General features: G+C 49.3%; 1 protein-coding gene across 1 annotated transcript in view; it reads left to right on the forward strand.

Moving 5' to 3' along the window:
* Positions 1-2,305: 2,305 nt before the first annotated feature.
* The window catches only part of RHBDF1 (rhomboid 5 homolog 1), a 37,484-nt gene continuing 23,708 nt past the window's right edge, over positions 2,306-16,081 (forward strand). The window contains exon 1 of the mRNA XM_080620075.1: positions 2,306-2,384. The gene's annotated coding sequence lies outside the window, so the exon portion shown is untranslated. The remainder of the gene's footprint in view (positions 2,385-16,081) is intronic.

The raw sequence follows: 16,081 nt of genomic DNA on the forward strand, positions 1-16,081 counted from the left end.
CAAATATGTGAGGTACCCATGGGCTGGTCTGCATCACTCCAGCCAAGGCAGAGCCACCAGGGCCTGGCTGTCAGTGGGCAGGCACGTGGTTCACCCGGCTTTGAAGGAGCAGTTTAAGTGAGCTGCAGCAGTAAAAGTGCTGCACTTCATATGCTGATGGATATCTATTTCATTGGGTCTTAACCACGTCTTGTGGCAAGATCACAGTTCCTCATGGGTTTCAAGCAGAAGGGAGGAAATTCCAGTTTCCAGCAGAGAAGAACGAAGCAAATTCATGTAATCACATGTTCATGTTAAACATAACAAGCACCAGAAGAGAGCTTTCTTTCAGCTGCTCCTCAGAGGCCACCTTTCAAACAGAAGTACTCCTTGCAAGCATCCATGAGGGAGAAAACAAACAAAGCTGCTGGGCTGCTGACCTGCTCTGGACCAGGACTGCAGGTCCTCAGCACCAAACTGCTGCTGTGCATCCGCTCATGCTCCAAAGAGCTGCAGTCAGAACCTACCCTTAATTCACCCTGTTCCATGTATCTTAGGCTGATAAAACTCAGTGCGCTGAAGGAGAAACACCCTGAGTGGTGATGGGAGCAAGGAGGGCATATTCTTGACCAAGGGGGGTAGAATTTATCTGACTCAGTGGAGATACCTGCAGGTGGGTAAAAGAAGGATCCTAGCACACAGACCCAGGGGGCTGGGGAGGGAAGCGCTGGGAGAGCTAGAGCCTGTGGGATGGGGTTAGCATTGCGATCTGCAGCACTGTTATACAGGGGCGAGAAACCATGTTTCAGTGACAGAGCTTTGTGGTTTTCGATAAATGCACGTACTGTTGGCAGCAGGCAGGGGGAGAGCAGGGGTAGGTCAGAGTCACACTCCAGCTCCAGAGCGTTCCTCCTGGGAGCTGCAGAAGGGCTCTTCGAGTCCATCTCCGCTCCATTACATTACTGGACACTTCTTCCCCTTGTTTATGTGGTAGAAACATCTGAAAACAATTTGTGCCTGTTAAGCTTTGTGGACGGTCAGGGTTCTCTGTGCAGTCTGGTCTCCAGCTTGGCCAGCACAAGCTGGGGCTGATCTGTGTTGGCTCATTAGCTAATGAGACGCGCTGTAGTTAGCAGGGCTCACTGGGGGCTGCCTTCGACGCGCGGGTGCCTTTGCGGTGCGCGGGCAGGGGTGGGTGCGATACTGATGAGCTCGCCCTCTGCAACAGCAGCTCTCCCGCTCTGCTCGCGTGCGGGTGGGCAGGAAAGACGCAATAAGATGGCAGGGAATATGCGCCCCCCCCAGTTATTACTGATATTAAAAGCATCTGCAGCTGCGGGTTGGGAAACTGCTGGAGAAGGGTGTGCATGCTGCAGGCTTGGCCAGAAATGTAGCAAACCTCTGCGTGAGCAATACATGCTGACCAATACTCCAGAGAGGACGGATGGGGAAATCTTCGGGAAGGATCCTAAGACAAAGGCGAGGACGGCTGAGCAATTGAGGTGGGAGGATGCCATCCAGACAGGGAAAATGTTTAAGCTGGGAGGAAAGAAAGAGATTAGAGAAGGGATGATAGGCTAACCACATGGCTGGAGGAGGAGGTGTGAAGAACTTGATGGGAAACACAAGACTAAGTGTGGGGGTGAATGAGGCAAAGAACAGGTAAAGTATAGTGAAACAGCAAGGAAGAGCAAGGTGCCTGGGAGAAACTCTGCCAAGCATTAGCTGTGCTGTGCGACGGCAGCGCATGCCACCCCTAGGAGGCTCAGCCCTGAGAGCTCCCCGTGGGTGCCAATGGGACAGGGGCAAGGCCTGGGAGCTCAGCAGTGCCTGTCCCTGCCGGCAGTACTGAGAGTGACTCCGGCCCGCGGCAGCCCGCACGGGGATCACCGCGGCTCCCCCGGGCACAGCGCTCAGGGGCAGCAGAGCTTCCAGCAGCCAAGAGAGCAACTCCGCGGGCTCGGGGCTAACGGGACCGGCGCTGAACGCTACAGCTCGGCCGGAGGTCGGGGGCTGCACGCCCCGCAGGGCGACGCCCACCACGAGGCGGACCCCGACCCCGCGGCGGGGAGGCGGGGGCCGCGGGCGGGCCGGTGGCTTCCGCCCGGCGCGGCACATTCCTCCGCCGTGAGTCAGGGCGGCGGCGAGGCGGTATGCGTCGTCCCGCGGCCCCGGGCGCTGGCAGCTCCCCGGCGGGACTCACGCCGCTAAACCCGGCACGGTTCCCGTCTCCTATTTGCATGCCGCGGCTGTGAATGGCGTGCCCGGCCGGCCGGCCCCTGGCACGGGGGAGGAGTCTCCGCGCCCTACACGGGCCGAGCTCGGCGGCGCCGGTCCCTTAAGCCGCACTGGGGGGCGGCCCGACCCGAGCGGCGGCTCGCCGCTGCGCTTCACCCGCATTCACGGTGAGTGCTGGACCGCGGAGCCTGAGGGGGGAAGACGTGGAACGGGGTGCGGGAGGTAGGCTCTGCACGGGGCCGGGCCGAGGCTGCCCCGGGACACGGCGCACACGTGAGTGGCGGCTCTGTCCCGTCCCGTCCTGCGGCCCGGCCGCCTCAGCCGCGGCTCGGCAGCCCCCTGCTGGCGGCCCGGCCGGAAGGGGCAGCCCCGCGGGACACCGAGGGCTGCTCCCTGCCTGGGACCGCGCTGCCTCAGCCGGGCAGGGAGCGGCCCTCGGGGGCAAGGCCAGCGCCCTGAGGTGGCGGCCCCGGCCCCTGCCAGCAGCGAGAAGCTCTCGGAAAACTGCCCTCACCGGGCACCGTCGCCCACCCCGTGAGGTGAGGCTCAGAGGCCTTCACAGTGTCTCGGTGCCTCAGGTGGGAACCCGGCCCTGTCAGCCACAGGCAAGGAGACCTGTGGGAGCTCGCTTTCCGGCTCATCGATGGTTCTTTGGTTGTGGGGAGTTTGGTGAGCCTGATGTGTAGGTGAAGGTGTGTGTCCATGGCTCATTCAGCTGGTCCTAGTCTATGCTGGAGCTGAAAGGCTTTTCCAACCCCTTCCTTTGCCACGCGTTTCCACCCACCCCTCCCGTGATGCTGGCACCGGTGTTTTGGCAGCCGCTTTGTGAGCAGATCCGGTGGAAAACATACTGGGTTTTATACGTGAAGGTTGGTTTTCCTCTGGATCGAGTCCCTGAACTGACTATTCACACTGTGCACTGCTGGCATGAAGCGGGGAATCACAGCAGCTTGTGAGTAAAGCTTTTGCAGGATTGCACCCTCAGCGACAAGTCCTTTCGGGCTCCTCAGGGAGCAGCCTGTCCACACGCACATAGCAAGGTGCCAGAGTGCCCCTTGTGTGTATTTTAACTTGTGCTTTTCTCTCGTGTAGCTCGGAAGAGGTGAGCAGCAGCACAAATAGGTTTTGCTCAGTTCTTGTCCTTGTGCATTATGTGGTTCTGGCCACTGATTCTCTTGCAGGTTGGCTTCGTGGCACGATGCACGGTGCTGGTCAGGGATGTCTCCAGGCCGGGTCTCGGAGCAAGCAGGAAGTTGTTTCCTTTCTTCCTGTTTTTGTCCCCATGGCTGCTAATTTCCTCTGGGAAGAAAGCTGTGCATTCTACAGCAAAGGAAAAAATAGGCACACGTAATGGGAAGGGACAGGGCAGCAAAGCTGAAGGTGCTTCTGAATGAAGCATAAGATGTGGAAGGAACACAGGGTGTTAACTGCAGCAGTGCTGATAGAGCAGTGAAGACAAGTAGCTGCCTTTGTGCCAGGGATAAAAAGGGCCCACTTGTGCTGAGCTGGGGAGCAGACCCTTGGAAGGAGAACAGGATTTTCACTCCAGTGCATGTATATGTGTTGCTCTCCAGCTCTTCTGGCTCGGTGGTGCGGGGTTTGCAGGAGGAGGTGATAACTTCTGTTAGATCAGTTGATATAGTTGGAAGAAACAGCTGAACTTTCAGATACCTTCCTTCAAGTTTTGATTGTTAAAAGGACTTCACAAAAGGCCTCATCTGCCTGAAACTTCTGTGGTCTTTTTTTTTTCTTTACCCCCCTGTGGCTCTAATAACAGCTATCACCCCTCCCTCCTGCTGCATCCCTCTTGTGTCCTTGGATCCTCATGGCTACTGATGGGCAGCCCCGGTCTCCACTGTGTGCATGCTCATGGGAACCCTGCACTGTTTCTCAGCTGGAACCCTTCCACCCTCCCACGAGGTGCTGTGGATTTGGAATGAGGTCCCGAGCTTCGTTGTGGTGTCTGTGCTCATCAGCCCTGAGCCCCCCTGGAAGGCAGCAGCTCTCATGTGTGGTCGCGTGTCAGCAGTGTGCTGCCTCTGTGCATTCCCATGAAAGGAGTTTAACACTGCCCAGTGTAAAAGCAACTCCCACAGAACTAGTTCTGCTCTGGGACTTCCCATGACAGGCCCTTTTTTCTTTTTCTTTTTTTTTTTTTTTTTAAGCAATACACTTGCAAGAGATCTGCCTACAAACTGGCTTTTCAGGTTTTGGGGAAAGCCATGGGCTGGCCCCTGTCTCAGGAATGTCTTGCTCTGTGCTGGGTAGGCTTCAGCCGCAGCTTTGGATGTGGAGAGCGCTGCTTGCCCGCAGAGCAGAGCAGGCACCTCTTCAGCAAGCTCATCCTTCCCGTGGCTTGATGCTGAGAGCACGTGGCCCTGACGTGTCACCTCAGTCAGGGGTTATTGTCCCATGGAAGGGGCCAGCACCTCCTCAGTGGACTTGGCAGATGTCTCGTTTCACTTTTGTGACGGGGACTGCGTTGAGGCTGCAGCTAAGTGAGGTCTTAAGGCAGGATTAGGAATTTCTTTTGGGGTCATCAGTCCTGTTCCTCTGGAATCCAGCCTCGGAGAGTAGCCAGCAAGTCCTGGCATGTTCCCCCGACAGAGGCAGGGTCTGGTGAGTGTGGTATGATAGGACAGTTTATTCTGGGCACAGAGCCCTCATGCTCGGATATAATTAGTAAGAGTTTGATTCCATTCAGTGTGTTGGATCTCTCTCCAGTGCAAACACAGCCTGGTTAGTGCTGAAGGCCCGAGATGGGCAACATGACCAGGAGTCCCAGGTTGTTTTCCATTTAGTGTATCCGGCAAAGAGGCTGGCAGAGCACCCATGCGCTGCTGGGGATGCTGCCTGCTGAGTGGGACTGGCTGTGAGCTGAAGATCCTGATGTTTCTCTGTCTATATCTCTAGAGCTTTCATCCAGCAGAATGCTTTGATAAGATTCTTCCCTTGTGATTGCTGCCTTTTTTCCTTAAGTTATCTCTGCAGGCATCCTGTGGGGACCATGTGCCATTCTCAGAGGTTCCAGTGCTAGTTGTGACCCAACATGACACTTCTGTTTATTTCTTTCCCTGCAGCCATCTGCCTGTTGCCAGTATACAGCTAGTTTCGGTAGAAATACTTAAAGATGGGTTCTTTCCTTAACATGTTCCCTGAGCTCAGAGATGGAGTAGTTTCTTTTCAGCTGAAGAGGTACAGGGCTCCAAGTCTAACTTTATCATCATCTTGTTGGAATGAAATGGACATGAAATGCACAGATCTCACACTGTTATTTAGCCTTGGAAGGAAATGAATCTATTATTTCCCATGGTCAGGCTGGCAGCTCTATTCCTGTGTCCTTGAAGAACCCCAAACTGGTTTAGTGTGTGGTGTGTGCCCTTGTCATCCAGGCCTGCTTGTATGGAGTCACAGAGACCCTCATTTCAACACAGCGCAAGGGGCGGGCAAGGCTCCCTGCCAGCCTCTCTTTTCACAAGCAGGCTTGACTGAGCCCTTGGGAAGATCTAGGGGCAATCCTGAGAGAGGGAGGATTCTGCAGGGAGTGGTGGGAATTGTGTCTGTGCTGAGAGTGCCTGTTGTGTCCTTGTTAGTTGAACTTCAGGGGTTTCTGATTGCTTATTCCTTTTTTTCGGGTCCTGCTCATCTAGCTGCTGTCCAGGGCTGGTTGAAGCTCCCTTAAGATCACATCTCTCGTACCTGTTCTTTTAGTCCATGGTGCTGTTGGAATGAGGAAGTGGTTGGGGATTTGATTTTTTTTTTTTTTTTTAATGTTTGTTGGGAAAATGCCAAATGAACAAATCAGTAGCTGAATTTTTTGGAAAAAAAAAAAAAAATCCAAATTATAATAAAATCCTTTTGAGTAATGACCAGTGGCTGTTTGTTGCTTGGTGAAGGTGGAGAGCTTATTCTTCATGTTAATCTTTATTGTTAAATCTCCTAAAGCTATAGACTGCAAGTTTCACTGGTTGTGCGTTCTGTTTGCTGCAGAGACAGCAAATGTCAGATTAACATAGGCTTGTTCTGGCTGAAATTTCCTTTGGGTGCACTCTTCAGCTCTGTTAGGTAAACCATTTGTTTCAGCTATAATGAAATCTACTTTTTGCATCGCATAGAAATGTTACAACTATTGTGATATAGACCTGGTCTCAAATTCTGGGGCCTTTAGCAACAAACAGATCTTGCCTTAGTAATCTGAGCATCTCTAAAACAATCAGTAATTATTAAAGGAAATGTAATTTCTTCTCAGTGAACTAAGAAGTATCATTGCAAAATACTTCCCTGGCACAGTACAGTGTTCCCAGGGGGAGAAGAGATATCAAGACATGCCCAGTCTTGCCTTTTCTGGAAAGCCTACCTTTGCCACCTCTTCCTCTTCCTGTTTCCACTTCACTGAGAGACAGCCCCTTGCTCTGCTGGTCATCAGCAGTCCTGCTTTGAAGGTTGTTGGGTTCCTTTTTCCTTTAAAAAGGAACAATCCGTATGAGGTCACCCTGAAGCTGTGCAGGATGCAGCTTTTACTGTTCTACAGGTCCAGCACTTGTCTTTGACTCAGTGAACATTATAACAGCTTGAATTTTAAAATCTTGAGGGCTCAGACGGCTGAGTTGACGAATACACTTCCCTGTTTCAGGAGTTATTGCCCTGTAGCAATCAGCACATGGGAGGTATGTTTCTCTATTGCTTGAATTCAAAGCCCAGTGCTTTAAAGTGGACTGCAGAAGACAGCAGGCTGAGTTGTTCTGCCAAAAAGTGTGAGTGTACCTTCTTTTTCTCTGACTGCTCTGGGGCTGGGATTTCAGGGAGAACAGTGAGACAGAACGTGCCATTCACTTGGATTGAAGAATATGGTTCACTTGGATTTTTTTCCAACACAGTATTAGAATCATGATTATTTACATTTGTGTTATAAATGAGTTGGTGCATTGGGCATGCACCAATGCACACATGTACCCACACCTGCAGAGCAAGACAAGCTCTTCCTGCAACTGCTTGCCAGTTAGACAAAGTAGGAGATAGCATGTGGCCAGCTGCCGATCACTAGCAGGAGGAGGAATTAGAGCGTTGGAGTGGCAGGGTAGCTCTCCTGTGTCCTGGTTAATCAGCTAATGTCTAGCAAGGGCAGCTCCAGTCAAACCAGCTCTGGTCTGAGTCCTTGGCTATTTAATTGTTCCTTTGAAGGATCTCCATTGAGCCTCATTGCTGTGGGCACTGCTGGTGGATGCAGGCTTATTCTCTCACTTGGATCCAGGAGAACAGAACTATGGTTGTGTTGGAGAAAGCACGTGTGTGATGGTGAGTGAGGATGCTCTGAATTTCAAAGGAACATGCAAAGAAAGCTAGCCTGAATGGCTTCCATCCTGCCTGAATATAAAGTCTGTTTTCTGGTGACTCCAGTGTTTGTTATTGTTATTTCCTCTTAAGATTTTTTTAGATTGCTATTCAGTGTGGTTTTATGTAACTTTCCATAGGAAATGTTGTCATTTGTGGCAGTTTTGATCTCTTTTGCCAGTGAGGCCTTTTTATTTAGCACAACAGTGATTCTTAGCTGCTTTTAGTACCATGACTCTGCCATAGAGGTTGGGTGGCTTTTGGGCTAAGATAATTTTTGGTTTGGGGTATTGTGATCTTTTTGGGCGAGGTTGCTAGTTTTGGCAGTTGCTTTTCCATCAGTGTTTATTGATGTCATATTTTGTAAATGAGCAATGTAATCAGTAAGAGGCATTACTTTACCAAAAAAAATTGCTCTTGAGGTAGGTGCACAGGCAGCAACTCTCCCAAAAGCAACCAGAACCAGTGTTTACTGGTGTCTTGTCTTCAGAGTCAAACCAGTTCCTAGCTTTCCTTGTGTCCTTGACCCTTACGGTACTTGTGTTGAATAGGAGAGTTGGTAGAAAAAACCTTACAATTGCAGAATTTCAAAGAAAAATGATACTTTTGTTAAAATTCAGTGGTAGGATTTTGTCAGCTTTGTCTTTTGTTTTCTAATGTGGGGTCATGACAAAATTGACCAGCACAAATTTTTGCCCTGACAAAGGCATTTTTTGTGAATCTTACCTTGCTGTATAATTGAGGCAGTGACATGGACCAATGTGTCCGTGGTACTTGTGGATCAGCCAGTACTGTACAGTGCATCTTTTTCGCTAGTAGTGAGAAGAAGTCTGGAACAGCAGCTTCTGGGGGTTCGCTGAATTGTTGCAATGAGTTAAATGTGTACTAAAATCGTTTCTGTGATCACTCTTTCCTGCTTCTTTGTTAACACGGAGCTGCAGAACGTGTAGACCCAGGCAGGGTACTAAGACAACTGTGCTTTGACGCTGTTGGGGACCCTAGCGCAAAGGGCTCTGCTGGCTCAGCAAAAGCACTGCTAACCCAACAGACAGCTGTGGTTACCTCTGAATAGGGTGCAAGAACAAGGCTTGCATAGGTGATCCTTCCTCTGCATATTCTTCCAATGCTGGCAGTCAGTTGTTTATAATTGGAATTGTTAATATTTGACTTGTTAATGTGATTATACTTGTTATCCATTCTGACTGCATTCACTGTGGCACTGAACCAGCGGTAGTGTCCTGGCTTCTTGCGTAGGCATGCTGAGATGCATCAGCCATCTGGTAGCTGGTAATGGATCTCTAGGTGGAAACCAGCTCATTTTGAGGACCAGGCAGTGCTGAGTTCTGTAAGGAATGGAAGTGCTAGTCAGTGCTGGCTTCTTGTCCCCTATGCTTGATGTACTGTCACTGAAGCTATTAGCAGGTATTGTCATCAGTCCCTGCCCAGATGTAACCTATAAGTGGCTTACTGTGACCAGAGTGTTCGCATGTGGCTGCTGGAAATGTGGCTTTCGTGTGGTGGCAGGCTGGTGTTCTCTGCAAAGCTGCAGGGTGTGTTCATGGAGAAGCACAAACAGGATGAAGATGCCAGAGTACTCCAGGTTTTCCATTGCTTTCTCCCCATTGTTGGTTATGTTTTATGCTCAGACTGTTCCCCTTGCTGGTATCTAGGTAGGTTGTATCTCTGTTGTATGCTGACTGTGCATCACCTGTGCCCTGCATGGGCTCTGGTGCACCAGCATACTGGCTAGCGCTGTGAGCCTGCTTCTGTCATCTGTGTCACATGTGCTTAGGAGATAGAAGAGGCAGCCCCTCAGCCCAGTCTGTTCTACTTGGCTCCTTTCCACCTCATTCCTTTGTGGGTGTCACAGGCTGTAGGTGAGCAAGGGAAATGCATCCTCTGGGAGCTCTTTTATGGAAGCTGTCCATGCGGGAAGCTTGGCTGTCAGCTCTAGAGAAATCTGTGGATGGTTTGGATGTTTTTCCCGTTTAATGACCCCCTGGTGATGTAGTAGTATTTTATTCCTGCTGCACTCAATACCTGTACTGAGGGTACTCCTCAGATTATTTAAGCCTGAAGAGATGCAGAACCTACCACCTCCCTTGTATCACAGTGGGAAGCTAGCAATTATCAAATGTGAGGTTTTGGCTGTGTTTTCATGACAGCTTTAAACTGTGCTGCCTGGAGAAGCTGTCCAGTCATTTGGCTCCAGCTGCTCTTTCTGTTCCTGCTTCTTCCCCTTTCCTTTTGCTGGCACAAGTGTTTGTGGAGCCATGTGGTGGCTTGGATGACGGAAGGAGCTTGTGCTGGAACAAACAGTTTTCTTTGCTGAGCTAATATGTGTTGGTTCCCAATGTGGATCACCCAACAGCTGCAGGGATGCTTGTGCCAGCATGAGGAGGGGGCAACACAGGCTGGGGCACTGCTTTTTCCTGTTGGTTTGCATCTCTTTCAAGTGGCTGTGACAACTTTATAGCTTGAATTTTGAGCATCAGCTTCTGTGTTCTTGTTACTCTTCTGCCTTTTGTCTGCTGCAAATAAAGGGGGCTGGAAGATCAGAGTCTGTTGTCTGTCTGTTTGCAGGCTGAAGTTGGAGGTTGTCTTTTACCTGTATTTGGAGAAATTCAACTACAGATCTTGGCATTAAGGACCAGAAGAGGTTTGTTTTTTTTACTCTCTTCTGTATGAGGGCACCAGACGTGGGTACCCTCAGGTCCCATGTGAAGCTGCTTTGAAAGCTTTTAATGCTGGCATTCTGGTAGGAGCTAATTTATGGTTGATTTCCATCATGCCCCGCATCTTTTTCTGAAAATGAAGAAAATTGGTTGTTCAAAGGGACATGGTGTTTTCCCATTCATAGGATTGGCTTACATACGTTCAGACTTCACTGGCAGATGTTTTTATTGCCTATATTTAAAACCCTCTGTCTTAGTGTATAGCTGAACCTTCTTCAAGTTCAGTGGGTCCCACGTTGAAGCTTTGCATTCCTGATGTGCCTCTTGCATATCAGTACCATTCTATAAGGCTTTACATGACATCCGAACCCTTAGGTTTTTTCCCAGCATAACTTCCAATTTCCTGTCTAGGGGTCTGCCTGACCTCTTCCATGCCAGGAAGTTTCCACTGGTATTTCTCAGCTAGTTAACCTAAGTGGTTCATGATGAGATCCCTTGCTGCTGCCTTGGTTACTTGGGTAGCCACCAAAGTTAAAGACCTTCCCTATAGCATTCACCCCACCATGGTGGGTTCTTGCTGGTGCAGCTCTGTGGTAGGGCTTGTGTGCTGCGTTTGCATTCTATACTAGCACACTGGTTTTATGGCCACCTGCTCAAGTGTGTAACTCCTCTTCTAGCTCTTTCTAGAGCACTGGTTGAAGACAAAGCTCTCAGGAGGAAGGTTGTGTGCCTTTTAATTCATTCTCTACAAGGCGAAGGCCTCTGTTCTAATGGAGCCTGCTCAAAGGCTGTTACTATCCCAGATCAATTTCTTCCATGTTCTACTTTGACATAAAGTATGAAAGACTTGGGTAGGGTCAGGCTTTTCCAATGTGGCCTGCAGAAAAACTATGTCTTTTAGTAAGAGGTTGGCTATTCCCCAGTCTTCCTGTCTGGTCCCTCTCCAGAGGAGAGTGCAGGGTCTCAATGTGCTGCATGCCTCTTGGTGGGGGCAAATACAGTTCCCCAAGCACCAATTTGCTAGGCTGGGGATGGAGGAGGGCTGGGAACAACGGCTCGGGCTATAGTTTGATATTTCAGCATGATGTATCCTGCTGAGCTATCACTGAATAGGCTGGTCCTACCCTTCTCTCAGGTTGCACAGAGCTTATCTGAAATTGTCTGAGCTTCTTCAGGATGCCAGATCAGGAGGGAGTAATTAACTGGGGTTAATTTTGTTTTGGTCAAATGCCTAGAAGTGGCTCACTGGAATAAGGCAAGACTGCTTTTGGGGAAGCAGCTAGCTGTCAAATTGGTTTGCTTTCAAGCAGAAAGCAGGGCCTTGGGAAACTGTTGCTTGTGTCATTTGGTGCAGGCTATTGTAGGCAGCCTGAGTCTCTACCATCACTCAAGCAGAGCTTGCGCACAGCAGAGGGCAGTGAGAGGGGCAGTGGGCAGTGTGTGGGAATGGCAGTTCTGCCAGCTCCCTGCTGTGCAGGGCTAAAAGGGCAGCGTGTCTGCCTAGCCTGCTGCCAGGCTTGTGCTCAGATTGTGGATTGCTCAGACCCCAGCTTCTGCTTGGCAGCTTGTGGGTGTGCAAAGCCTCATGGTATGTCCTTTGAGCTCAGCAGTGAGGGTCAGGAAAGCAGGAGAGTGCCCTGCACAGGGCCAGTGTCAGAGCAGTGCTGATGGCCTTGTTTCATTTCCCAGGTAGTTTCTTAGGGTAGCACGTGGTGGTGGCCTCAGTCAAAGCCTGGGTGTTGCTGTGCCCTTGATAGCTCTCAAGAGTGTAGGGTCACAGGCCTATTCTACCTTCCCCGTCCGTGCCTGCCCTCAGCCCCTCTACTGGCTTGTTTTAAAGGTCTGGCTCCAGCCTGATGTTCAAGATACTATTTGTAACTTGCCGAGTCTAATCCATGCTAGATGGTTTTATTGGCAGCCATGAGACTGAAATCCCACTGCTCCTCTTCTGCGTGGACTTCCTGCCTTTTCCGTGCTGTGCCAGCAGAAATCCTCATGCAGAGAAAGGCACAGCCAGAGCCCGCTGCCTCCACTGGCTCACTCTGTCTGGAGAACACATTTAGGGTCCTGGTTTCTTTGCTGTCTCTCCAGCCAGATGCCTGCTGGTGCGCCCCAACCGGAACAGCTGCACGGGCAGACCCTTTCACATCCCCAGGTACACGGGATGTGCCTGGAACTCTGCGTAGCAGGCACTGCAAATACAGCTATTGCAGTGACTGGGGTTTTAAAAATGGAGGAAAACAGCTGGAAGTGACTGGGACTGCGGCGGAATAACCCTTGTGTCCGTAACCTCCTATGGGTGTCTTTAAGAACATGCACATGCAGTGCTGGAAAGGGGCAGATGATGTGCTTTGTGTACTAGGGTTGAATTAAATGTTTGTTTTGTTTTGCTTTTCATTTGGAACAGTTTTGGGGTTTTGTTTGGTTTTTTTAAAAAAGCTTTATTTTAAATGGGAATGATAGTAAAATGGAAATTTTGGAAGAAAAAAATCAATATGGGAATAGCTTCAGTTGTCTATTTAGATGGAAGTATGGTCTGTCTTTGAAATGACTGTGCAAATTGCTGTGTGTATTTGGGATGCCTGTCAGTTTTAAGTGCATGCTCAGGCTTCTGTACAAGACTTTTCCTTCTCTGTTTGGGTCAGTGGATTTCACTAAGCAGCTTTTCTTGATCATGTGCCAGCTTTGGAATCTAATGTGCTCTCCCTTTCTCAGCCTGACCCAGAGCACAGTGGATTTGGCTTTTGTTTTGGTACTGTGACCTTGCTTTGGCATGGAGTTTTTGAAGATGACTTTCCCAGAGTATCTGCAATATACCAGCTTTTTTTTTCCTCTTGTTTGTTTATTTTAATTGAAATGGACTTCATTAGTCATTTGTGTGCTGCTACCAGGGCTGTACATGGAGCTGCTCAGTGAGAAGAAGCTACATCTGCACATGCCAAGTGTTCAGCCTGTGAACTGGAGAAGAGTTTGTGTTTCTGGATTCCTCAGTTTTGTGATGCTGAGGGAGCAGCTTCTGAGCTGACTGAGCAGTGCAGGTAGTGGCACCAGGACTGGGACTGTGACAGCACTGGGAGGAGAAGTCCAGGCAGGTATTGGGCCATTCCATGTCTTCCCATCTCTTCAGACAGTCTCCTTACCCACGTCTCAAATAGCTCTTGTGTGGTTTTAGTAATAGTGGAGACTTCTCTCTTAATGTCACTTGCTGGAATTGCTACCCTGAGGGTTTACAAAAGTTGAGTGTTGAGTCCCAATGACAGTTCGCGAAAGCTTGAAAGCTTGGACATTTCCACCTACCCAGGATGAAGATATTTAGCTGATGTCTGGGTTGATGAAGTGTTTTCTGGCTTTGGGAGATGCTGCAAACCACAAGCACAGGTGAGAGGTCTGGAACAGCTCCTGTCCAAGGACTGAGCAGCTGGATGTAGATCCCACTGTATTTGTCCAATGGAGTATGGAAGAGATCTGCAAAGTTGGGATTGGCATGTTCACTCTTCTAGCCCAGGAGCTACGGGGCATCAAGTGAACCCAGGAAATGGCAGACTTACAGACAAGCTGAAGAAGATGGCTTGTCACATAGCACGTGTTTCAGCTGTGGAGCTCACAGTTAAGAATGCAATTAAGAATACAAAAAGTTTGCTTGGATTAAAAATGAGTTGGATAAATTGTGGAAGAAAAATTATTGGATGGATATGAAGATGGATGCAGAACTGTTAAATGCAAAGATATCTCTGGCACAAGAAGCTTCTGAGTTATTCATAGCACATGCCATGACTCTGTCCTGTGAGATGACTGTCGAGTAATCCTGTACTCTGTGCCCATTGCCAGGCATCTTCTGTTGGAAATGAGATACTGGTGTTGGATGGATACTTGGCCTGCCCTTGCATGGCTGTGCTGTGTATGTCCCTATCCTGCTGCTGTCAGTGACTTCTTGAAGACACTTGCTAGGACAGTACTGACAAATTGGGATTGGGGATATGGGACCATTTAAATGAAGTATGTGTCAGTGCAGTCGACTTTGAAACAAAGCCCATTGGTCCTATCAAATACATGAACACTGTATCCTGAAACTCTATCCCCTAAAAATAAGCAAGGAGTTAGTGTGAAACTCCGCGTATGCTTTTAGTGCAGTGCTGAGACAGAAATTAGTGGCTGCAGCACTTCAAGCGAGGACCAGGTGTAATAAGGAGTGTTACCTGCCTTGCAAAGACTTATGTTCAACTGTCCAGCTGTACATCTGTGTACACAGCTATCCATCTATGTACAGCTAGTCTATATGTCTGTGTGTGCTGTTGGATCCACATTCAGTCTTTTAGAGACCTGCTCTTGTGTCCATAGCCCAGTCTCTTGTGGCCTGGGTCAGAGGCAGTTGGTGACCTGTGCTGTGGCCGTGTATTCACAGTGTGCATAGAATCAGGTCCTGCTATAGCAAGTGCTGCAAGTTTAATCTGAAGTGTTTGAAAGGCTTATTCTTGGCCATTCCCAATGCACAGATGTGGTTGAAAATGCTGCTCTGAGCTCTGCCTTCGCTGCACTGTCATTGGGAAATAAACATTTTAGTAAGTAAAAAGATCAAACTGGTAAAAGGATTTGCTCCTGAGTTAAGTACTCTGCAGTCACCCTTGAAACTCACCTGTTTTTTAAATAGTGAGTGCACTTACACAATTGTTATATATGTATTTTGATGCTTTGCTATTTAAAGAACTCTTCAACTGCTAACGTTGGGAGAAAGCAGTCTGTTGCTCTGTCAGCTATGTGAGTTTCATCTTGAGATCTTCTTGCCTAAGGAACAAAGCTGGGTTAACTTTGGGGATAATCATAAAGCCATGGGCTTGACCCCAAGTGCATGTATGCTCCGTCCTCTTCTTTGGAAGCGTACACTGCTGGAGATCCCCATGCACTAGTCTGCAGGGGATGCAATGAAGCCAGTGTGATGGATACATGGACTGAAGACAGATTTCATTGGGAAGTCTTTCACAGAGTGCAGCATTGTTGTGACAGCTTTTGGCAATACAGGAGTGATTCATTCATTGCCTTCCTGGCTCGGCCTCGCTGTTTGATAGAGCTGCAAATCTTGTACAAGTTTGTATGCTTTACTCCCAAAGCACCTGCTCACAAAGGCAGCTCTGTAGGTGGACAGGAAGGAAGTTGAGCAATGCCTACTTATTGAAGAGATGCTGGAAAAAGAACTGTGCTAGTTCAGAGGCTCTGAATTTGCCCTTGAAGGCACAGAAAGAAAGCTCTTGAGTTGTGTCATGATGGTCATGTGTAAAATAGGTTGTGTTTGGTCATGCTAGAATGGTGGCTCTGTCTGTCTTGGCTGGTCTCAGATTAGAGCATCCCAGGAAGATGTGGTGTTCATGATCCTCATGGGTAAATGCTGAGCTCTATGCGTTGCACCAGGAGAGTTCTTCATGTGTGAGAAATCTGCTTTGCTTTCCGACCTCACCATGAATACAAGTTTGCCCATTTTGTATGCAAGACTGAAAGCTGTCTGGTAGTGGATTTACTCTTCCCAAGAGCAGGCGGGAGTTCTGCATATACTCTCACTGTTCTCATCTTATAGGAGGTTAGAACAAATGCATTTGGTTACCCCTGCAGCTAGGGGGTGGAGGGAAGGAAGGAATTGTGTCCCTGCAACATACTGCGTCTGTGCACACAGGACCGTGCTGCATGAACGAAAGGCATGTCTGTACAGGCTGGATCATGAATTCCCAGACTTTTGGGGGCCTGTGGTATTTGCTGAAACCCAACCTTCATCCACCTACAGCTGAGTCCTCCCTTTTTGTCATTCCGGCTCAGCTGAGCGCAGTGCTCCTGGCAGCCAGCCTGGCTTGTGTGACTGAGCTAGCAGCTGG

This window comes from Psittacula echo, assembly GCF_963264785.1.
Source record: "Psittacula echo genome assembly, chromosome: 5".
NCBI classification, from domain to species: domain Eukaryota; kingdom Metazoa; phylum Chordata; class Aves; order Psittaciformes; family Psittacidae; genus Psittacula; species Psittacula echo.